Here is a 24,119-nt window from a genome sequence, read left to right as displayed (position 1 = left end):
AAACTGAATTTCACTCTATTTCATCTAATAGATTCTCCAAGTTTTCTCCCACTTAATTCCTCAAACATCATTTATTTATGTGGAGCTATAAGCGCACGTCTGGGCTAGTCTAATCCAGTCAGGTACTGATGCAGATCCATTTTGTTTAATTTATTCAAACAACACAGCCCAGACATGGGTGTATCTTTTTTCTCCAATTGCTCCATTTAACTCAATACCACAGTACATTACCCCATGCATGTTTCAAGAATTTTATCCACTGATGGTTAAGTGGATATTAAGATAACTCCAAATGCCCTTATTTTAAGATTGTGAGTAGAGTAACTTTACAATAATGCAGTTACAATATCAGAGCAAAATAAAATTGCAATTCATGATAAACAGCTACATATCTCCTAAGTAGGACTCAGGAATACAAAAGGTAAGGAGATATGCCTTCACCCTCAATATACACATACTCTGTAGAGAATCAAGAGCACATGACTTCACTAAATACCCCTCGTGAACTTTATTAAACCATGAAACAGTGGTTTATGCTCTTGTCAGCCCTGCTGGCAAACAAATGCCAAACCATTGAGGAAAGTTAATTCAAAATATCATTAGCCTTTTTGCTCGTTTGGCTTGAGAGCACTTTGCAGATCACTGGTTTCATTCTTACAGCCCCTTCGTGGTGCATCCGTGGACACTGTGCTCTGCTCATGCACTCCCATCTGCCCAGACCAACCAGTGTACAAGGGCAACAACCCTGGCCCTGAAGAGACAGCAGACAGCACAAGGTGCTCCAGGAGAGCAGAGTAGCAAGATACCTTTGCTGACTAGCAAAAGTTTCTGCAGCAAATTGTAGATCAGCAAGTGACATGCAGGGGGAAAAAATAAGTGCATTTGAATAAATAAAAAAGGCCTCATGATAAAGTATTCAAAATACGTTACTGGAAAATATCAACTTAAAACAAATTAGCAGTGCCTTTTCAATCACTCTTCTACTTCATTTTTACACAACATACTCTTAAGTGGAAATGCCATATACACAATGAGCCTCACTGAAGTCAAATCAGAAACTCATGAGTTAAATCAAGCTATGTTTAGTTAGGGATTGGAGTCAATCCCTTCCCCAAAGCAAGTGCTTTTACACACAGGGAATTTTACTGATACCAACAGGGCACAGACCATTTTAAATTAGGGTCTGAAAATAAAGCTGTATCCATATCCCTTTTTGTAAGGAGGGAAAGAGGATTGTAGAAGAGACTTTCACCTTTCCCTTTGTTTTTCCCTCCTCTTGCTTTAAACAGACAGCAAGGGAGAAAAATTCAAGCAGAAAGATACAAAAAAAGCACACCAGATATATATATCTGCCCCATAATAATACATCCTTAATATGGGAATTTCAAAAAAAGTTGGCTTTCACATTAAATATCACAGCACAGTCTCTTATAACTGAATGTTTAACTGTCTTTGGCCAAGTACACTAACAATTTAGACTCAACTGCTTCTATTTAGACATGGTTAACAGATAAAACAATTTATTCTTTGCAGAGCACATGTAGTTCTCAATCAAAATTACAAAAATCTAGCTGCATTTAACACCAAAAGTAAGCCTATAATCATTCCTTCTAGGGTCCATCCAGATTTTACACTCATTTAATAAGATGGAGCAAGGTAGTACTGACAATTAAGCAAACTGCACGTGTCTTGCAGCTGATTAGTGTCCAGGTTATTTTGCTTTTTATTAGAAAACACCTTTCTATTCCTGATTGGTAAATCCAAAGTACCTAGAAAAAACATGAAGTTTATTCATTTTATCTCTCATAAACCTGCTCAATTCTCAAGTCAGTGAATGATTCAGCCTTTTGCTATTTAAATTGGAATAGCTAAATGGCAAACTCTTTGGGTCTAATTATTGATTGTTTCAGTATTGTCTATGCTACCCCACTCTCAATTTCTTGATGGACCAGAATAGTAATTGCACTCACTAGTTCATAAGGCACTAGTATCATTCAGATGGCAGCTAAAGAAAAAAAAAATACTTTTTAATGTAAGCACAGATACATCTGAAAGCACAATGAGCTTGTAATTAAAATTGTGTCATTACACAGGCACTCATAAATGCAGCTATACTGAGCACTCCTTTATTTTACAATATATTAAGAATCATTCTTTTAAAGTAAGATACACTAGAACATTTAAGACTAAGTCAAATTTCATTATTACAAATGTTACTATGTATGCTAAATCCTTCTTCTGCAGTATTAAGCATCTAGAAATGAGCACCCAGAGATTATCTTGACTATGTGCAATTAAGATTAAAAGATATGTATCATCCAAAAGTATCCAAAAATGCTCCAAAGTCAAGACTAGAGATCATGATAATTACATAGATTTAAATATTAAAATAGATAGTATTTTTAGGAAGTTTTCCCAATAGTTTCATCGCCACCTACCTCACATTCCAATACTTCTTGCTACCTATTTGACAGCTTCTGTCCCTTAAAAAAAGCTCTGTAACAATACAATAACAAAACAAGTATTCAAAGCCATTCCATGGCAAATCAATTAAAAAATTATGCTGGTATAATCTCTGTTCATATATGTATCCGAAGTCTGAGTATGTTTTAAGTTACAATATCAATATGCAAAACATTTTTGAAAGTTCAGCACACTCTTCAAACAAAAAATGACAACATAACAAATTGAAAGACTTCAAAAAAACATAACAGTTAATGATTAATAAAGAATATGATCAAATAATAGGTCTCTTCTTGAGTTTGCTTTTAGTTGACTTGAACACGTACATCTATATTAAATTTTTGCTCACTTTGACAAGAACATAAAGAGAAACTGAGGCCAGGGAAAAAACCCCAAAGGTCTCAGACAGTACCATTTAAACACTGAGAGCAACAGATTGCTAATACTGTAAGCCCCATTGTCCCTAAGACTGGGAATGAGAATTAACATGATAAGAGCTATTTTTTCTTCCTTTGTATATTATTGAAGAATCGCTAAAGCTAAAATTCCGCACTGAATTTTTTTTTTTTTAGTACTGGACAGATCTTAACCAGTTGAGTGTAGTAACACAAACAAAAGTTACATGGAATTGTTAGCATATTTTGCAGCTACACAGAAGAGCAAATCCCAGGTTTATACTCTTTACTGAAAGGCACGAGTTCCCTCCTTCATTCCCTCACTATGGATAGAATGCAAAGAATGCAGCTTCTGTCTCCATTTAAAGTTTGAGAAGTGAGACAAACAGAACTTACTATAAAAACTGCTATTCTTAGCAAAATAAATTCTGTAAGTTTACTATAAGGCATACTCAGCCTATAGCAGCCAAGAGCATGACTTAGGACTTGCTACTACAGAAGTCTGGCTCCTGGAAACAGACACACTTGAAGACAAAAAGTAATTTGATTGTTAGGAAAGTATCAGAAAACTACCTTTGGATAAGACAGGCATAGAGCTAAAATCTGAAGAAAACCAAACTAAAAAAAAACCCCAAAATAAAACACTGAGAGGCATGTAAGATGGCAAATTTGAAAATTTTCCTCCACAAAGCTTAATTTTGCTGTAACTCATTTTGCAAATTCATCCCAACTGAACTGTTCTATTTTGGGTTAGTAGCTTACTAAGTGATATTTGTAAAAAGCTGAACTTATTCTGAAGATGGTGTGCAAAAGAAGTATACATGCTACAAACAGAAAAAGCCATCCTATATAGAAAGAATTTCGGATTTCACCTCAACTCAGCCGATTTCTAATGGATACTCCATGAAATATCACTCCCTGAGCAGACTAAAAACATCTTAGTTCAATGACACGTTTAAATTAATTGCCAAGCCAAGATCTTGCTCCATCTATGAAATACTCCCATCTGTGACCTCCAAAACCTCATTCTGAGAGAACCCCCAAGAACAGTAATAGCTTCCTAGATCATGCTTAAGCTGGAGAAAAACACATCAAACTACCTGAAGTATCTCTTTAGAAACTTGTTCATCTTTTCCGGATGTAGCAGCTCTCTTTAATTCAGCTGCAGTTGCTGGAAATCAGAGATAATTGTTAGAGCCTAGGGCAGTGCTTGCAAGCCTGTCTAGCAAGAACAGTTTAAAAATTACTTTCCTCATTTATCAGAGGAGGCCCTGCCAACCAACTTCTGCATTGGTTCTCACAGCAACTTTCTATCCAGTTTACTGACTGGCCAGATCTCTTGGGTTTGTTTAGTTGCTCATTTCCCTTTCATACAGGTACCTGTGCTAGCAGACCATTGTTTGCCAGGAAGCATTTATGAACACAGAGAAAAAAGGAAGCACAAAGCTTTTTGTGCTGGTAATGATCATAAATAGCTTGCTCAGACATGGCTGTATCAGAGCCATTGCTCTGCAGCTGATATTTCACTCAGAAGGCTGACACCACAAAATATGCTTATATTGTTCTTCCATGATCTCTGTCTAGGGGAAACCAACATCTTGCATAAATGGTTTCTGTGTCTTGCTTCCAAAAGAGAAAATGTGACACTGTTCTGAACAGTCCACATTGTCCAAAAACTCAATTTCCACAATTTTTCTAAAATCCCTCCATCTAATGCTTTTTGCTTCTGTGATGGGTTGACCTTGGCTGGATACCAGGTGCCCACCAAACTGCTCTATCCTCTCCCCTCCCACATGCACAGGGGAAAGAAAGACGGAAAACAACTCTAGAGTTAAGTCTGCTTACTAAACCAAAACCAGAAGTTTGCACATGCAGAAGTAAAGAGGAAACAAAAAAAGTTAACTCTCCACTTCCCCTCAGCAAGCCACTTCCCAGGAAGGAGGGCTTCAGCACCTGTAGCAACTGCTGTGAAAGCCAAACTTTGTAAAATAACAAATACCACCCCCCCCTTCCTCCTCTTTGTCTTAGCTTTTACATGAGAGCTGACTTCATACAGTATAGAACGTCCTTTGGTTATTTTGGGTCAGCTGGCCTAGTTGTGTCCCCTCCCAGGATTTTGCCCACCCCCAGCCTACTGATGTGGGGGAATTGTTGGAGATACAGCTCTGATGCTGTGCCAGAGCTGCTCAGCTGTAGCCAAAACAGTGGTGTGTTATCAATCCCTTTCTAGCCACTGATGCAAAGCACAGCACTGTGAAGGCTGCTGTGGGAAAATGAATTCATTTCAGCCAAATCCACTAAGACTGCCTGCAGAAAACACCTTTTGCAGGCCTATGAATAATCAACACCAGCATTCTCAAGATATGACAGATACGTAAAAATAATTCTAAGAGACACAGCTTATTCCTCTCTGCCCTTGGTGAGCTGCAAGACCAACTGCAAGGAATCAGAGCAACCACATAAATGAAGAACAGCTTAATAATAATAACAACTTCTACTTTATAAACCCTTAAACAGCTTTCAAGGAGCACCCTCCTTACAGTCTTTAATGGTATCTGTTTATCAACTACTTGTACCTTCCAGGACACTGAAAGCCAAAAGATTCCTAATCTGTTCTCCTGCTCCTCATTCAGCTGCAGCACTGGAATCCCTGGATCTGGACATTTACTTTTCACAACAATCCTATGGCAAGCTCCTTGGAGTTAACTGAGGAAAGCTAGACTTAATGCCTAAGTAATGTCTGTGTTAACCCTTAACAGAGACCTTATTTACTTAATGGGTTAACAGAGACATCAGAGACAAGACCTTATTTAGAACGTCCATCAGGTCATTTTAAACATCCAAATAATCCAAAGTGTTCACTTAACAAAGGCCTACTTTGAAACAAATAGAAGACAGTACTCTCTGTCTCCAATCTGGACACAAGCTAAAGATATTTTTAAATGGATATCATGCTTTTAATTTCAGTGCATTTCCCATAAGAAGGTTCTATAAGGAAGACATTCACTGAGAATTGCTTACTTAGTTCTGCAAAAAAGAAAAATGTACCCTATCCACAATCTCAAGTTATTTTATCCCTCAAAATTAATCTATATGTAAAAATCTAAACTGTCCAATTTTGGAATATATACCTGATGGTATATCAGTTTAGAGTTTGCAACTCGTATTTGCAAATTAAGAGTAAACATATAAATTCTTCATTAAAGAATTAGCAAAAATAGAAAAAAAAAATCCAGAAATCTCAAGACTTCTCTGTAAGAGGATGAAGACACATATAAACACACTCAAAAGGAATCTTCACAACTAAATTTATTAACTACAATATCGAGAAACTATTGGTTTTAATGCTGGACATGAAATCCAGCAAGGCTGACACTAAATAAAACAGAAAATTCGCCTTTTAAAAGAACTGATCCTTCGAGAATTTTCAAAACCACATGAAACATCAGTTAAAAGTCTTAAATGAAGTATGAAAGAGTGTCATGATCTTTTCTAATTAGTTTAGTTAGGTAAAAGCCCAAATGAAAGAAATTGTGTCAATGTTTTACTCTTTTGAAGCACACCATAATTAACATGTGTCAGTTACATGACGTACATGGGAGCAATGTATGTCTGCTGCCCTCATGGATGCTCCCTTAACCATTTATGCATCTGTCTCTTTACAGAAAAAAATATTTTTCCATTGCATTTCTTAATTATCCAGAACTCTTTAAAAAAAAATTAAAGTAATTTTTTATAAGCAAGTCCACCAGGTTATGTAAGCCCATCAGTATTAAGCATATTTTTACAGCTAGAATGCCTAATAGACATTTTAAAGAACAAAAACACCAGAAAGATAAATTAACACTGGTAAAACTCAGTGATTCTTGAGTACATTACATACTTGAAAAAAAATACAATAAAAAAGCATTGAAAAAGCTGGAGAAAAATGTAGCCTGATTTTGAACTTTGTTAGGACAGACTGGTGGCAAGTACTACAGCTCACATTTTAAGGAGGTTTTTACAAGCAAAGTCTGTACCTTGAGTTAACTTCATACTGTCAGCATGGTGGCCCAGTAGGGACCTTTTCATAACAGATCTCAAGAGAAGTGCACAATTAGAGAGGACACTGAGTCGTTGAGCAAAAATTACATATTGCAAACTTTTTATTATGAATGTTCTACTCCTAATCCAATTTATGCTGTTGTGATTCATTAGAAAGAAAAAAAATCCACATGAAACCGTAACTTAAACACATTTTTTAGTCAGAACTGGTAATCATTTATACATGCATCTGAAAGGAGAAGCACACACTGAGACAGCAAAAGCAACACTGTACATCCTTATAAAATTATACATCAAAAAAATTATCACATCTCTCAACCAAAAGAATCTAAATAAATTTTCTGAAGTACAAACTCTGACTTTGTCAGACAAAGAAGTTTGAAGACGAAAGATTCCAGGGGCACTGTGCCTAAAAAGCAGGCAGTAAGCAGTCTGTGAAGAGCTGGTAAACAAACCATAATTCAATACAGGCCCTTCACCAAGAAGGACAAGGACCACAACACAGGGAGGACAGAGCGGCAGAGAAGAAAATGTGAGTCCAGAACTGATCCCTAACAGGATAATATGCTAACCATACTCCCATTTGAAATCTTCATAATCACTACTCACACAGGCACATAGAGGCAGTCTTCAAAAAATGCATAATCCCACAGGGATCCTACTGACTGTACACTGTTGCAGGGCATTTGGTTTTGGGTTTTTGTGGGCTTTTTAAAGATTATTCAAAGGTTTCTCAATCATTATTATACTGTAATTGCTACACTGATACCAGGTTTATTCGGGTTCTTATGCTTTAGCACACATCTAGCAGCTCTACTCCCTATTTATATGGGAAGATTTTTACCAAAACCTTGGGTTACGCACAGAAAACAAGACCTGCATAGTAAGGAAAAAATATCCCTATCTGGAAATTGAAGCATAAAAAGAGGAAGTTCAGCAACTCACACATTTAAGTCCATCCTAGTGAAAATCCCCAATTATTTGCAGCATATCTGCACAACATAAAGCCTGGGTATCAGTGTATTGCCCCAAGCACAGTCTGAAGAGGACAATGGTACAGCATCATTTACAATGTCCCTGTGACCTGTTATACACATTGCCCTAACACAGGTACTCTTCCAGTTAAGCACATTCAATCACAGAGCAAATGCCCACTTCTGCTGTATGCATGCACTTTCAAGGATACTCAAGCTCTTGTACATCTTTACCTGGACTTGCAGAGGCCTACATGCCTACATATTAGCCAGCTGAAGTCAGAAGACTCAATAGCAGTAAAACAAAGGGGAGAAAGATATGTGGGATAAATCTGGATCTTACAGCTGCCACTCAAAGACTTACAGCTGAGTCTGGGTATTAAGTCTCACTTGTAAAACACAAAGTGGAGAAAATGAGTCATATATTCCTTAAATAAACATCTTTACTATTTTCACAATAGTTTTAATGCAGGTGAACACACCAAATAAAACTAAAATCTTCACCTCACCTGAAAACATCCACTCCTCTTGTAACAGTTTAACTTTTAATTGCTTCACCCTATTTCTCATGACATAATCCTCCTATACCCTTACAGAGAAAGTATCTTCATTTACAACAAAGTGGTAGTCATTCCTTAACCATGAAGTTACAGCTAACTGCTTTCCAATCAATTTCTAAAAATATCAAAATCTTCCTACAGACACAACTTATCTCCTAAAGTGACACCTTATTTCAGAAAAGAAAATTTAAAAAAAAAATCAAGAGCACAAAAATACTTTTTCTAAGCATTTAACTCCTGAGCCATTTTCGAAAGAAATCTTGGGCAGATAGTCCCCTTTGAAAACTCTGTATTTTAAAGTTGGGATTTCTGAACAAAATCCTGTAATTTGAAGTTTAAGTCAACATTTCTAAACTAAGGAATTTTCAAAACATTTTCTACAGTTCTTCTTATGCTTCATGTTCAGAACAGCACAATAAATTGCATGCACATGAAACGCACTTTAATCTGGACCTTGTTTAAAAGTGCCTTCAAATGCACTATTTTGGAAGAAGAAAAAGCTATGAAAACATACTGATTCTGTCTTACTAAATTAAGACTAACTTATATTGTTACAGAAAGCACAGGCAGTAATATTGTACTGTATGCAGTAGTCATTAAGACCCCATATTCTTTCATTTACCCCAACTACAGAATGCATAAGCCTTTTAGGACAAAACACAACCTTTAACCATCTTTCGGGCAAAACTGATCAAATTTATTCTTTTTTAGAGCAGCTAAGATAGTTCAGTGTTTTTCAACAGAAAAATACCCCCCTCCAACTGAAAACATTTTAAAAATCTATTTTGTTGGGATGGTCTAGTACTTGAATGCTGTGCAACAGTGACAAGTTTAGTACGTTCTTGTCTTAGGAAACCACTGTGTACCACCACAATGAAGAGCTGCTCAAATCCACTTCAGCTGCAAGGCTCTGCATGGCCGTGCTCACGTGCTACTCTGAGACTGGGCAGGCTCTCTGCTGATCTACAACACATTTCCCCTTCATGCACAGGACTGCTGGGCCATGGTGTGGATGTAAGCTCAGCCATGAGATAGCTAAGGAGCTGCCATCCTCGGACTGAGAAATGCTCGGCATTGTCTTAAATACCAGTTGGGTGCTATCAGGAGAATAGCTAGAACACAAGGGAGGAGGAAACCAGAAGAGGAATTGGAGTTCAGAACAGGAACAGAAAAAGAAATTGCAGAAAGAAAAAGACAGATGTGTAAGGTGCTGATGGGTAGGCAGAGAGCCCCAAAGACTCAGACAATACAGCATGCAGAGCCTCAGATCCTGGACCCATCCTTTCTGGATTTTCCCATTATTTTGTTCAATGGACCAGGAACCACTGTCAAGATCTCCTTCTATCCTCTTCTAATTAATGACACAGAAACTATAGAGAGAAAACATGTCTAGCTAAGATGTTTAAATGCCACATATGTAAACCAATTTTATGTCTGTCCATAAAGGTTTGTATTTCTTTTTTTTTTTTTTAACAATGCTGAGGGAGCCACACACAGATTTTTACAAGTGCCTTCTGCTTGAAATATTTCACGAGTCTATGGAGAAGCATTAACTATTCACAGCTGCAAATTAAATGAAGGTATTTATGTTATGAAATCCTAAGCGAGTGTCTCAGTTTCTCTATTTGTAATGCATGGTTGTCATTTCAGTGAGGCAATATAAAAATGTAATTTTTCAAAAACATATTATAAAGCACTTCCATGAAACTATAATGAAGAAATTGGAGAGAAAACATTAATCCTGTATTTGCCTATAATTTTGGATATCATGATCTGAAAAACGGGATTAAAAAAGAAAAACCTCAGTGTGAGAACACCATGAAACCTCTCTCACCAATGACACCAGAGTGCTCTGGGGAAAACATTATTTGATCAAAAAAACTGTGTAACAGTGACATGTATATGGAACCTGAGTTAAGATGGTTAAGAAAGCCTTCATTCCAGCATTCCTTGAATTCAGACTCCCTTGAGTTTGCAATTTTAATGGCCACTGAAGCAGGGTTTTATGTACTGAGGGAGGGGTTTGTTTGCAAGAAAACTTCAAACGCTCATTTAAACAGTGACCTATATCCCTCTCAGTTTATGAACTGAAAATTACACAAGTCTGACATTGCAAGACAAAATCTAAGCATCAGGAAGAACAATGAGGTGATCCAAAACATCACTTTTCAATCTTAAATTGCAGGAGAAGAAATGAAACGCAGCAAAAAGTACTGATGAAAGAGTAAGAAAAGCACAAAAAAACCCCAAACAAAAACAAACCAACAAACCATAAGAGTACCTAAGGCAAAAAAAGAGAGGCATTCTGGGAGTACAGGAGATAAAAAAGGCTACCTGGATTGTCTTGCACTTACCGAAACCCCTGTCTTCAGACAAAACTAGTTCTCAGCATAACATGCCTATATTAACACTGGAAAGCCTCCATGACTTGATGGAACAGAGCTGCTCCTCTCCAGGTTTATGTGCTAACCCAACTCAAAGCTTCTCAGACTAAACGAAAAAAAATTTAAACTTGTAATAGTTAAGATTTTAAAGAATATTTTATATTAAAGAATCAATAAGTGAAGAATATGACCATATCAGCAGTGTTGCATAGATTTCTATCACTTCAAACCTCAAATTTAGATTAGATTCTCGTAACAGATGTGTAATTACAAGGTATCACTAGGAGTCCCATTCTTACTCAAGGGACACATTTTCATTAGTAATCTTGCCATTTATAATTCTGATTTTTTGCCCATTTTACTTTACCAGTTTGGCAGTTTCCACAGAAGTCAAGCTGCTGTCAGGAGCAGGACCTGGCAACATTTCCCAGGAATGACACGCCTTGCTGTGGGACCCATTCTATTAGCAACTATCTTGTTTTAAGATAGCACCCTTACCACCCATATCCTTACCACCACTGGAATCTCACCTCTGAGAGGAAAATAGAGAAGAGAAAGAAAGAAAAGAAAGCATTATGCTGTGGGCAGAACTGTGCCAGTTGCATTCATACAGAAGAAACACACCACGAAAGGGAACTTTCTATTGCAAACCAAGGCAAAATTTGATATGTCTTCTGGGTTTGATGCTACAAAGCATGAGGGCAACAGATTAAGCAAGACTATTTTCACTTTTTTCTTGTTTCAGTATTAGTTTAACACTGACAACTGAATTATTTTGAATGGTCTTCATGCATAACAATTTCAGAACTCACCTTCTAAGCAAAATCTGTCATTCTCTGTGGTCTTATGCACTTTTTTCTTTTCCAGTAAAAACAGTCACAGATACTTTAGAGTGTCACTACAATTATTAGTGACTATGAGTTTTCACAGAAAACATGTTCACTGCCAAAATATTCATATCTCAGAAGGATCAAAACATACCCACACAATTTTATAGCATGCCATGGCAAGAGCAACATTACAGGGATGTGAGCTCATTCTGACCGTGTATTAATCAATAAAATAGACCATCCATTCATTCTATAAGCTGCAAGTCAAAAAGGTAGATACTGAATAAACCTCACATAAAACTTCAAAGTTTTGCTTAATTAGACAGGAAAGAGAGGTTATGCCATCTTCCACAAAACTCTGAAGCTTTTAATAAATAGTAAGTTATATGATGAGTGAGGGATAAACACACTAATTTCACAAATAGAATTTATATTAACAGGGCAATTAAGTAAAACTTTACTGTTTAAAGTGTGTACTGACTTTCCACACCAAAATAAATGGCACATTCTTTTCATTAAACTCCTGTCACTCAACAACCCCCTATGAACCTGGTGAAACCAATATTTTCCTGACACAGCCCTACTCAAATCAGGCCAAGAAGGCTCAGTGCAGGACCTACTTCATGTTAGCAGTCTTCTCTTACCAGTGAACAAACAGATAACAGACAGCTGTGGTGAGCAAACTCTGGGACACACACTTAAAAAAAAAAAAGGTCTGGGCACAAAAATGCTGAAATACAAACCAACACATTATTCTCGCATTTGGCTCCCTGGACACCTACTCAAGAAAAAGAGGAAATAATACCAGACAGAAAAGAACATATTTGCTATAACAATACTGCATTTCTTCTCTACAAGCACAGTATTAATGACAGGCTAGGTCTGGGCTGACAGACCAGGGACAGAAGAACACGGCATGGTCTGCACACCAGAGGCTCCTCCTCTCTGCAATGCTTCCCTCCCTTGTCCACCTTCTCCCTGCCTATCAGAGGTGCATGCCTGCTCCACGGGGGCCCAGGCACAGTCTCAGCCTTTCCATGAGAAGAACAAAACCCACACGTGTAGAAATGGCACACATCTAACTACCTGTATATGTGCTGTTTGGCCTTTGTTAGGATAGACAAAGGCAACCCATACTTTGCCAAGGGTAACCGTAACACTGAAGCTTGCGCTTCTGGTGTCGTAAATACCAAGCTTTACATTTTCAGTCATTCCAGATTTTACCTCCATGGTTGATAAAAGGAAGTCTGAGGGCTGACAGTGCTTCCCAGCACCAAGTTATGGCCTAGATATTGCTAGAAAATGAAATAATTTTAATTGTTCAGATAAAACAATTATTAAAAGCATCTACAAACATCTCACTTATTGTTAAAGATGCAACCTAATCAAGAGATTACCTGTTTGTTTAGTTTTACAAGTATCTATTTCTTCAGATCCCTTCGAATTCATTCTTCACTGAAGTACCAGACCTCTCAGGGAAAGAGAAAGATTTTGTACAGTGAAGCATTTGGGATGTCAGTAAACAGCACTACAGAAAATTAACTTTTAGAGGGACACTAAGAGAATAAAGAATGGTTGCCTCTGTTTTGGCCTCAGACTTTGAGATGAACTTTCAATCCTCTACTCTGAAATTTCAGCTGTGCCTCTAACATAAAAGCATAGCACCTGCTTCAACCAGTGGTGAAAAATGAGAACCAAGTTACTCAGATAAAGCTGTAACTCTTGATAAATTTGATTTCTGTCCCTTATTTACATATGACAAGTTTGTTCTGTACAGGTGTCATCCTATCAGCAAGACATGATGCATTTTATCATCTAAGTTAATATGTTATTTGCAGCCTGAATTCAAAAAGCATGAGAAAAGCCACATTAAAGAGATCAAAACATTGCTAAGACTACAGCAAGAGTTGTACAAAACCTAACAGAATAGTGTAATTTGATCATAAATGTCACCCTTCTTTTCAAGATTTTGAGTTTGCCCTCAAAGCTGCATTAATATGATTAACATCTCATTTTCATGTCTGCAGCATCCACAGACTTTCAGAACTCTTACAGTTGCAGTGCAGAGCCAAATAAAGTGAGAGCACTGAGAAGGCGCACATACCCATAAGCAGGAATCCAGAGAGTTTCTTTAGGGAAACAAATGTCTACTGAACTATGTAGTACCTTTCCAACTGTTGTTTTGCTCAATTATGCAGAGGAGAAACATACTTCACCATGCAAACAAGGAACCTGATATTCCTAAAACTAGTAGTCATTCCTAAAACAAAGCTACTCTTTGCCCATAGACACTGACAGAGAAAGTATTTCAGATGTAAATACCCACAATCAAAAATCATGTAGGATGTGTTCCACTTCATACCAGTGGGGATGAAGCCTCTAGGTGCTAACAATACAAGATGTGTTACATAAGACTATGCACTTATTTTTAGAAGCACATTACAAAATTAAGTACTGCACTGGAATCTGTTGCAGAGCCATGGACAGTTGCATCAATAGGCACAAAGAACAATTGCTCAGCTGGAGCTGAATATTAGGTTCAATTCAGACTGAAGCTCTCTCCTGACAGTCCCAAAAATACTGAACCATCTGAGACTATAAAGTTTAACTTACATTCCATAGACAAACAAAAAACAAACCAAAACACAAAAGCCCTACTAATCATAAAGACCTTTGCTATGAGTAGAAGAATTAATAAAATTTAGTTTCTTAAAGATTTGTTCTGCTTCTTAATACTTGAACCACGATAACCCTCAACTTCCTTCTTTTCCACATCTCTTTGTGACTCTCCCCCCACTTCAGGGAAGAGTTGTGGTGCGGACACTCAAAGTCTGCCTGTGTTTACAGGATGCTTAACCAGCTGCCATCCTAGCAAATACATACCTGTAGGTCATGTCTGACTATTTCTTTTACAAGAAGTTGCACAAATCTGAAATTCCTTCCTTCACCTAGACACAATTTTATGAGGTCTGTAGGACCATATTTCCAATCTTAATTTCTCCTTCTGAGTTCTGTTTCCACATCAAAGCATATTTATATAAATTCAGTTAAATGCTTAACTTTTGAGTTAACCCAAAGTTGGATAATCTATACGTATCTGACTTATTTTATATTTTTATGTTTCTTACAAACATAAATTAATCCACGAAGCTCATTCTACTATCAGCAGTTTATTCATTTACTATCACCAACAGTTTACTCATTTGCAGCCTCTGTTACTCCTCTCCAGGCCCTCTCCTAAGTACATTAACACAAGGGCCTGTGAAGAACCTTTAGTCTACTAAGTTTTAAAATACACTGCTCAAAATGGTTTTGCTTTAATAACTGGACTCAGCAGATGCAGGTATTCATTAGTATAGAAAAGGCCAGCAGCTGGACACTGGAGTACATTGTTAAGGGGAAGTTAAAGATGCCTACTCTTAGTGAGTCACTCCTGGTTACCAACCTACACTTGGCCATCCCAGTTTTCAAGACTTGATGAACTCTTGCTATAAAATCTAATTCAGACTAGTGTAAAATTGAATCTACCCTGTGGAGTGTAAAAGAACTGCCAGTTGCTTAAAAAAAAATCATTTAAACTAGTTATATGTCTTTCAGAGACAATAAAAGATTAGGACCACAGCTAATATTGAGAGTTTGCAATTCCTAATTAAAATACTAATCCAAATGGAAATACTACTTGCCATCAACCATATACTGCCGGTATTCACAACGTACACTGACCTAAGCTTAGCTCAAAAGAGCACCAAACTTCTGAAAACTAAATTTATCCTTGCAAGAAATTTTGAAAGTCCCTGTTCCATCATAGATGTCTCACAACATTTTTGTTCTTGCCTAATTAAACTTCCAGGAAATTGGGGGAAACAAAACATGTATTTATTGTCCAAAACATATCATCCTGAAATTTCCAAAAACAAAACACAAAATGCACACAAGAGAAAACCCAAAAAACCCCAAACAAGTAAAAAAAAAAAAAAAAAATTAACTCCATACCACAGTAGCAAAGAAAGGAACCTGAATTCCAGAATTTACTTCGACTTCCACCATGAAATAAAAAGTCATACTGACTTACTCTCATGCGTAATGCTGATCTTGATCAATTTCATCTTACTGGAAATGTGCATCCACATCCAGAAAATAAGTCAACAAATTAAGATTTCAACATAAGGTACCTTTCTACTTTATGATAATGCTTTTTGACATGTTAGGAAAAGTATCAAGACCAGTACCAGCACTGCAATAAATAATCAAACATCTCATTAAAAAGATTTTTTGAGTCAAGCAGTTTTACAGATGGACACAGTATTACAAGGTACTTCAACATTCAGAATTGCTCATCATCTTGTCAGTCTTTCAAAAGTTGACATTGCTTACAGCTGATTTCTATTTGAAAACCTTTCAGATTCCCACTTCTCCACATAACAATACATGGTACAAATATTCAAGAGATGACATTCTTCTATATGTTTTTTAGCTTACTTGGTCATTACATAAAATACGTGCTTCACAGCTATTTTCCTGTTTTATAACTTTTTCAAAAAATAAATATTTATATGCAACAAGTACTTTCTCACAAACCTCATCACTATTGAATGGTAAAAGACTTGAAGCATATACCCAAACAAGTCCCCTACACAGCAGAGCAACAGAAGGAAGACTGGCAGACATTTTTTCCACCAGTATAATTCTCTGGCAACATTTCCTTTGCAAGAATAGTTTTCATGACTCAAATAAAAAATGCTTACAAGGAATAGTCATTCTACCCCAAACAATGCAAGGTTTTCATAAGCTGGAAGGGGAAAAATACTATTCCAGTGAAGCTCAAAGCAAAAACTCACAGTCATATAGACAGTAGGACAAGTACAGAGTTCACTGACACAAGCATTAGTTGCTCATTTTACATCACGACAGGCATTTTCCGACAACCCTTTTACAGAAAAGATAATATATGATATTACATTATCATTGTCTGTGTTACAAAGACAGCTTTAGAAAAACTTGCTTGCCAAGACATTGCCTACAAATGTAAATGTTAACATTTTAAAATTAAAAATAGTTGGCCATAATAAGTCCAACTGCCTCTTTTTGGTGCATAAAAACTCCCTGCTATTGTTTCCGAATGCCCACATATTTAGATTGCAATGAAAATGGCAATGCCATTCTGAAACACGCAAGGACAAACCAGACAACTGCCACCTACTGAACTTGGTATAGGGCCATTTTGGGGGGGTTAACATTGTTTTTGCTAACCATATGTACTAACTGCTACTGGCATGTGGCTCCACAGAAGTCCTGAACCAGGCAAGTGAAACATAGGAAACCCTTATCCTCTTACTGCAGACTAGAACTTGGCTATGAATTGGTTAAATGACTTACCCAGAGTAACCCACCACTTCAGTAGGTAGCTCACACAGAAAGCATGGTCCAACTCAGCCCACTGGATTAATGTCTGCTCAGCAACAGCAATGCAAAGCAAGAGTTTCCATTTTATGTACCACAAATACAGCAGCCTTTTATACCAGTTTTCAGTTTAATAAACTACACCTTTTGATGAATAACTTGACCACAGCAAACTATTTTCAAACATAATTGATCGATCTCAAGCACATAAAAAATCTGAAAGCAGGATTTTAAAAATGCTTCTGAAGTTCAATTAACCAAAAAAAAACAAAAGGAAAAAAATCCCAAGTGACATGAGGTGAAAACTAATACTTAAAAAATATCACCCCATAAATTATCCCAAATCAAAAGAGAAACAGGAAGAAACAATGGTTTACTTATTACTGAATTTCTGATTAACAACTCTTACATTTCCATTTAACAAGAGAGAGAGAGATGTGTATGAAAAAAAAAGTCTTCATTATAATAAAATTTTAACCTACCAGCATAATTTGAAAGGAATCCTCCTAGGAAACGTAGAGTTGTGAAATTATACATATTAGCACTGCAAAAAGCAATCAGATGGCAGAGTAACCAAGATAGGGGGAAAAAAATAATGCACACTTTTCTGTAATGCTACTGATAACCACTGCTACAGCAGGACAAATTAAGGGTTCTCAGTAACCCCTTCGGACAAGAACCACTTACACCTTGACTTGGAGCCTATTACACAACCAGAGCAGAAGATGAGCTAGTGCACACCACCACAACAAAAATATTCTATTTTATTAGAGTATTAAAAATGAAAGATAAAATATATATTATAAGCAATATGAACATTTTATGGCTGGGTTTTGGGGTTTTTTGTTAGGTTTTTTCTTCATTTTTGCACACAAACACAAAAATATTTTCAGTCCTACATAAGAATCTCTTGTTGATTAGCACAGACCATGCTTGGTATATACACACCTGCTCCAAAACCAAAATAATTCCACAAGGACAATTTAAAATATCCTACTGTGCAGTATTTTCATTTGACACAATTCTTCCTATGCTATTATAATGCTCAATAAAAGCATAGTTAGTTGTCAAAATACACCATCCATCCTGAAAACTCATGCACAAAGTTAACCATCAGCATGTAAGCAGGTGCTTTTAAGTCAAGGAGACCACACACAAATTTCAGATGTTCATATGCTCAGGTGTTCCTTTCCAGGAACTTGGGTCAGGAGACCAAGAGGACACACACAAACATAGCACCTATGTGCTAAAGCTTATCTAGAAAGAAAAAAAAAAAAAAAAAAGAGGGAAAAAAAAAGGCCAATTCTACTCAGGAAAGACAACTGAAACAAGTTATATTGAATTGTTCAGTGCAGTGCAACTGAGGCATAAATTTAAAGTAAATATATTAGCAGATTTCTGCTGTATAGCAGAATGCTCACATACTATTTCTTACTTATTTATGTCTCAAAAGCTCAGATAAAGCAAATTTAACCTAACTTCAACTTCTATGCTTTTGTCAATCCTTGAAATTTACATACACACTGTATTAAGAGTAATTTTAAATGAGAAAAACTGGATCACTTACAGAGCAATCATTTAAATCTGTTGTAAAAATACTGATTTGACTTCCTAAGGTACTGTACTTCTATAGAAACTGGTATAGGGTTTTCTATTTAAGCTAACATTTTTAAACATGTACAAGAAATGTGGCAAATACTCTGCCATGAATTTAGGAATTTTTCTTTTTTTTCTTTTTAATAACACATTTTTAAGGTGCCTTTTATTCAAGCAAATTATAGCTTTAAGACAAGACATCATTTTAAAAGTTAGATACAGGGGTCTACTTCCTTTTGAATAAAATTCTGTAAGTGCACTTTCTATACTACCTCATAGGAAAACAAGCCATTCAATATTTGCTTTAGCTTCCAGATAAAGTCAGAAAGCCAGGTGACAGAAACCTCTGTTTTAATTCAATTATGGTGCATTTTTAAGTTCTGTTCACTTCCTGAGTTCATAAAAAGATGAAGGTGGAAGATATGTTTGAATAAACAAAGTTATGACACAAGGCCCCTTTAAAACCATAATAAGGTTACAACTTAGCAATTACAACACTACAGACCTTGCATGAACGTGAATATTAGAGTAATTTTTAAGAAAGCTACAACAAATACTTAAAAAGCAATAATGTTCCTGATTTCAAAGCTAATCTCTATCCAGACAGAAATGCACTTAGAAATTTAAAATAAACCAGAAATACTTTCTGAGATCTGTCGGTCCACTGCGAGCACACACAATTTTCATATGAAGTGACTGAGGGAAAGACCAAAATTTTCAGGTGGAAACAGACACTTATGGGAAAATTTTTTAGCATCAAACTTCAGGACACACTAACTGTCCTATTTTTTCCACTAAATGACAATTATCTAAAAGTAGATTCTGTTAAAGAGAATTCAAATCTTTTTTTTAATATAAATTTCTGGGGTTTCTTTATTTTCAGTTTTAGCCAAGGGCTTTTCTTTCATTTCTTGATAGAACTGACACACAAGTAGGTTGCAATAACAATGACTACTTTGACAGCAATATTAAGTTTCTAGAAGAGATGTGTAGACAAGGTTTATCTACTACTATGCTCTTAGCTTTATCAACAGCTTCCTGAAAATGAAACGGAAATACACTTGCAAGTCAAGTCAGTCAGCTCTTGATAAGTGAGTATTCAAATACCTTTCTAAAATCAGAAGCAGTCAACACCTTGAAATTTAGCATACCAGCTGAATACTCAACATAAAGAACAGTGGAAGTGGGGGAAAAAAGAAGAGGGGAAAAAAGGTATGGGACAGATACATCATGTTCAAGTTCACAAAACTTGATCCTGTGAGCCATGTTCTATTAATGTGTCATTTTAAGAGAGCTTAAAGTACATCAACACATACACAACAGTTCTTCCAGATCCAAAAGACACCTTTGCAATATAAATTTCTACAATTATTTTGCTCTTGCAGGTCTTCACTAGTCTTAACAGTTTGAAACAAATCCAAGTTTCCCAAAACATAAGGTTTTCCAATAACAGATATGACAGCAGGTTTGATCATCTATTTTTCCCCAGCAGAAGAGTTAAGACTAGCAGCCAGTCACCAGCACCAGATGCTGCTGGTGTTTGGGCACACAGGAGTGTCTCCTTCACAAACTCAAGTCACACAAACACATATATATTTATAAAAGATACACAGAAAGTTCTTCTCCTCCCCTGGGGATAAAACAGTGCAAAGTTGGAAACAACTTTTTCCCTGACAAAAGAGACAGCAGAAATTAAACATGCTTGTGTGAGGTTTGAATAAGCAGCAGAAGCAAATACCACCCTACACAAGCCTATTTTAATTTTCCCACACTACAGAGCCTCCAAAACAAAGTTACTTGTAACTTCACCAACAAAAACCCACCCTAAAACCGAGAACACCCATTAGTTGGTACCTTGTTTTCACCAGGAGCATACATACGATAACCAAACTGCTATCTCTGACACTTGCATCTTTCCCCACCGCCCTACTGTCCCCCTCTTATCCCTAACCTGTCACCCAGTGCCACCTCCTCTCCCAGCACGGGTCAGATTCACGCCAGAGCTTGTCATCGCCGCCCAGGCGGGCAGGGGAAGGCTGATTCCTTCCTCCGGCGACCGCGCTCTATCCCTTTCAAGTTTGTTTTACAAACACGTCCGAGGGAAAGCCAGAACCTGTTTACACACCGCCTTAACCACCGCCAGGAGGAGAGTGAAACAGGCGCAGGCAGAAAAAAAAAAAGAAGAAAAGAAAAAAGAAAATAATTTTTCAGCCGAAACCCAGCCAGCAGCACCCCCGTCTCACCCCCTTTCTCCGCCCGGGGCCCGCGGTGCAGGCCGCACGGCCGCTCGGCGGAGCGCGGGGCCGCCGCAGCCCCGGCCGTGGGCGGCAGGTTCCGCTGCCCCGGCGCCGGGCCCGGGGAAGGCGGCGGGCGGGGACCGGGCGGCCGTGCAGCCCCGCGGGGCCGGGCTCGGAGGGACGGAGGAGGCCTGGGAGCAGCCGGCGGGGCGACGGCGGGAAGAAGCCGTTCGGGCGGGCCGGGCGGGCCGAGCGGGCCGCAGGGCGAGCTGCCAACGGCGGCCGCAGGGATGCGGGGCCCAAACACCGCCGGGCCGCGGCCTCGCCCGGCCCCGGAGCGGCGCCCGGGGGCCGCCGCCGCCCGCGGCCGCGGAGGAGGGAAGGGGGCGGCAGGCCGGGCCGGGCCTGCGGCTGCGCCCCCGGCTCGGGCGCCGCGCGTCCCCCCCGCTCCCCCTCGGAGACAAAAGCAAACGGAAACCCGGTGGGGCGGCCCCAGGTCCACCGAGCCCCGCCGAGGGCCGCGCCGCCGCCCGGGCCTCCCACATCGGGCCGCGGCCGGGACGGCGGCGAGGCCCGGGTCGGCGGCGGGGCCGGGGAGGGGCGGCCGGGGCCGGACTCACCGCATGAATTTTCTTGTCCCGCGAATCCAAGATGGCTGAGTATCCAGCACGGAGGATGCTGGGGGAGCAACCTTTACCCTCTGACCCGGCCGCCGCCGTGACCCCGCCGCCGCTCGTCCCGGCCGCCAGCGCCGAGGGGCGGGGGCAGCGCCGCCGCACCGCCCGCAACGGCCCGGCCCTGCGGAGGGGCTGAGGGGGACGGGGAGGAAGGGGAGGAGGAAGGAGCAGCGAGGCTCCCTCGGCTGCGCTCCCTCCGCCTCCCGCGGGATTCGCGGCCCAGTGCTGGGGGCAGGGCCCGCAGGCCGCGGGGCTGCCGGATGCTGCCGCTCTCCGCCGGCCCCGCTGAGACGCTGCTGGCCGGGGGCGCGCCCGGCTCAGATCTCGTTCTCTGAGGGGAGAGGGCGGCGCGCAGGCCTGGAGCGCCGGGCCAGAGCGGGCCGTGGGGCTGAGCAGGGTCAGGGCGCAGCGGGGCTCCCCGATCCTCCCCACGGCTGCCTGTGCAGACCTACCCCCGGTGGACACGCTCCCGTGGGAAGCGCCCCAGCTTCCAGAGGGGGCGTCCCGGCCCCTGTGGCCCTGCTCTGTCAATTCCCTTTGGATCGCAGAGGGCAGAAGGAGCGGCCTGGCCTCTCTGTCATCCTGGGGAGGTTTTAGGTCAGGAACGACCCGAGGATGGGGTAAATTGTGTCAAAGTTCCTATTTCCTCTGCGTGTGATAGCAGCGGAGAGACAGGTCCAGGTATCCGCTCGGTGTGTTAATAAAGTGGAAAAGCATTTACAAGATGACCCAAGTGGATTTTTAATTTATCGACCCTCAAAACGTGTTATAGCAGTGGCTTGAATACAGCAAGAACTGATGCACAAAACACTCATGCAAATAATCCCCTTGAATTCAATGAAACTGTCAATGGTATAAAAGCTAAGCCTGTGCACAAGTGTTTACAGGAGGATGGCCAACATCATTGTGAACTGGCTGCTCTGCTCCATCAAAAAAAAACCCAATGGCACTGACACCTTAGTTTGGTTGTAAAATCATCATAAAGTTCAAAACTTCAAGCAAAGAGATGAGCAGAAATAGCATGTTTCTTTCAATAGTTTCACACGTGTGCTTTCTTCTCGGGTTTGATTTTGAACCTCCAAATTGAATTTAGAATTACTGAAGAATTCAGCAGGTTACATAACACTAATATTTTATAGATAAAGGTACTACAGTAACATGTCTGTCAACATAAATATGTTTTGAAGATAAAAGAGCAGTCTTCCTTTTAAGCCAAGAGACCAGTTTCTTAATGCCACCAGCTTTAGCTGTGTGATGAGCATGGCTGCTGTGTCATTGAAATGAATGTGTATATACACCATCCAGGAAAGCATTGCATTTTATTATTCCAATCATAAATCTTTCCTTTGTGACAAATTCATGCATTTGCTAGAATCAAATGATTAGACAGTACCAAAAGTGACATGCTGTTTATAGTATGAACTTCTGGACCACTTTTGTTGTTCAGTCTGAAAAATCAAACATTTCCTCTTTTACCACAAATCAAATACAAAAGCAGTACTTTTAGACTGAAAAATACAATCAATGTAATTAACCTTCAGTGTTATTAAATAAGTGTTTAGATAGTCTGATTCTTTTATATCTGTTTATAAACATTTTGCTTCATTATATTTCATTTCACACTTTAGTGATCTGAGTTTCTTTTTTAAAAGCTAATTTTCATTCCATTTTCCCAAAGAGAAGTCATTTAAGACAATACCCAGCAATATGATGCAAGTAAACTAAGAACCTGATATTGTCATTGCATCTACATGGACTGATCTCTCTGCTCTTTACAAAATTAGTTTACATGCAAATTAATTAGCATTCATAGGACAAGAAGCTTGAATAGCTCAACAGAGCTAGTAATGGGGAAAAAAGTGTGTTATCTTGTGTTAGACTGGTTAGCTTAGTATAAACAACCTAACCAGCAGTCACAATGTGTGTAAATTGTGATTTAAATTCTGTTAATTGAAAAAATCTAACCTGTCCTTCTGCCTAAGTCTGTGTTTTGTTGAGGAAGTTCATTACTTAAGCTGTAGTAGCTGTCTATTCTACTTCCTCTTTTGTTTTCTTAAAGAAAGTGAAAGCATTTAGTGTTTTAATGTGTTAAAATAACATCCAAGGCCACCATTAAAGAAGGTGTATTGTCAAGTATATATTCATACATTTGCTGCTTTTAGTCTTGACTCAGTACATTTTGCTACAAAGGTGAGGCTGTTTCCCACAGTTGCATCTGCTTAATTAAAGAAGTGCCCTGAGCTCATTTAACACTAGGACTGCTAATTTGTGTGGACAGTCCTAATCCATTTTGAACCATGTATGGTACCGTTTTACCTCCTTTTTTAAGTCTTTGTCTACAAACTGATATGCATCTGTTATTTTTATTCTCATTTAATCAATGGTCTCTTACTATTGACTTATTTCACAGGCTAGACTGATACACATCCATTTTCAATCAGTGTAAGAATGCCTGTAGGAGTCAATCTGAAAACTTTTGTCTGTAGCAGCACAGGTGAAGGAACTAGAAAGCAGGATTACAGAAAACCTGTCCTGCAGTCAACAATCCACGTGGTGCCA

The 24,119-nt window shown here is 38.9% G+C and overlaps 1 protein-coding gene across 2 annotated transcripts in view; it reads right to left on the bottom strand.

Moving 5' to 3' along the window:
• CNOT2 (CCR4-NOT transcription complex subunit 2) overlaps window positions 1-21,617 on the bottom strand; it is an 85,709-nt gene extending 64,092 nt beyond the window's left edge. The window contains exon 1 of one of the 2 annotated variants that reach the window (XM_036401088.1): window positions 21,504-21,617. The gene's annotated coding sequence lies outside the window, so the exon portion shown is untranslated. Of the gene's footprint in view, window positions 1-20,597; window positions 20,614-21,503 lie in introns of those variants that run through there. The other variant, XM_036401087.2, reaches the window with a different exon arrangement.
• Between the last annotated feature and the right edge of the window lie 2,502 nt (window positions 21,618-24,119).

The sequence above is a fragment of the Molothrus ater genome, chromosome 5, assembly GCF_012460135.2.
Source record: "Molothrus ater isolate BHLD 08-10-18 breed brown headed cowbird chromosome 5, BPBGC_Mater_1.1, whole genome shotgun sequence".
Lineage (NCBI taxonomy): Eukaryota > Metazoa > Chordata > Aves > Passeriformes > Icteridae > Molothrus > Molothrus ater.
This window is presented reverse-complemented; position numbering and strand designations above follow the sequence as displayed.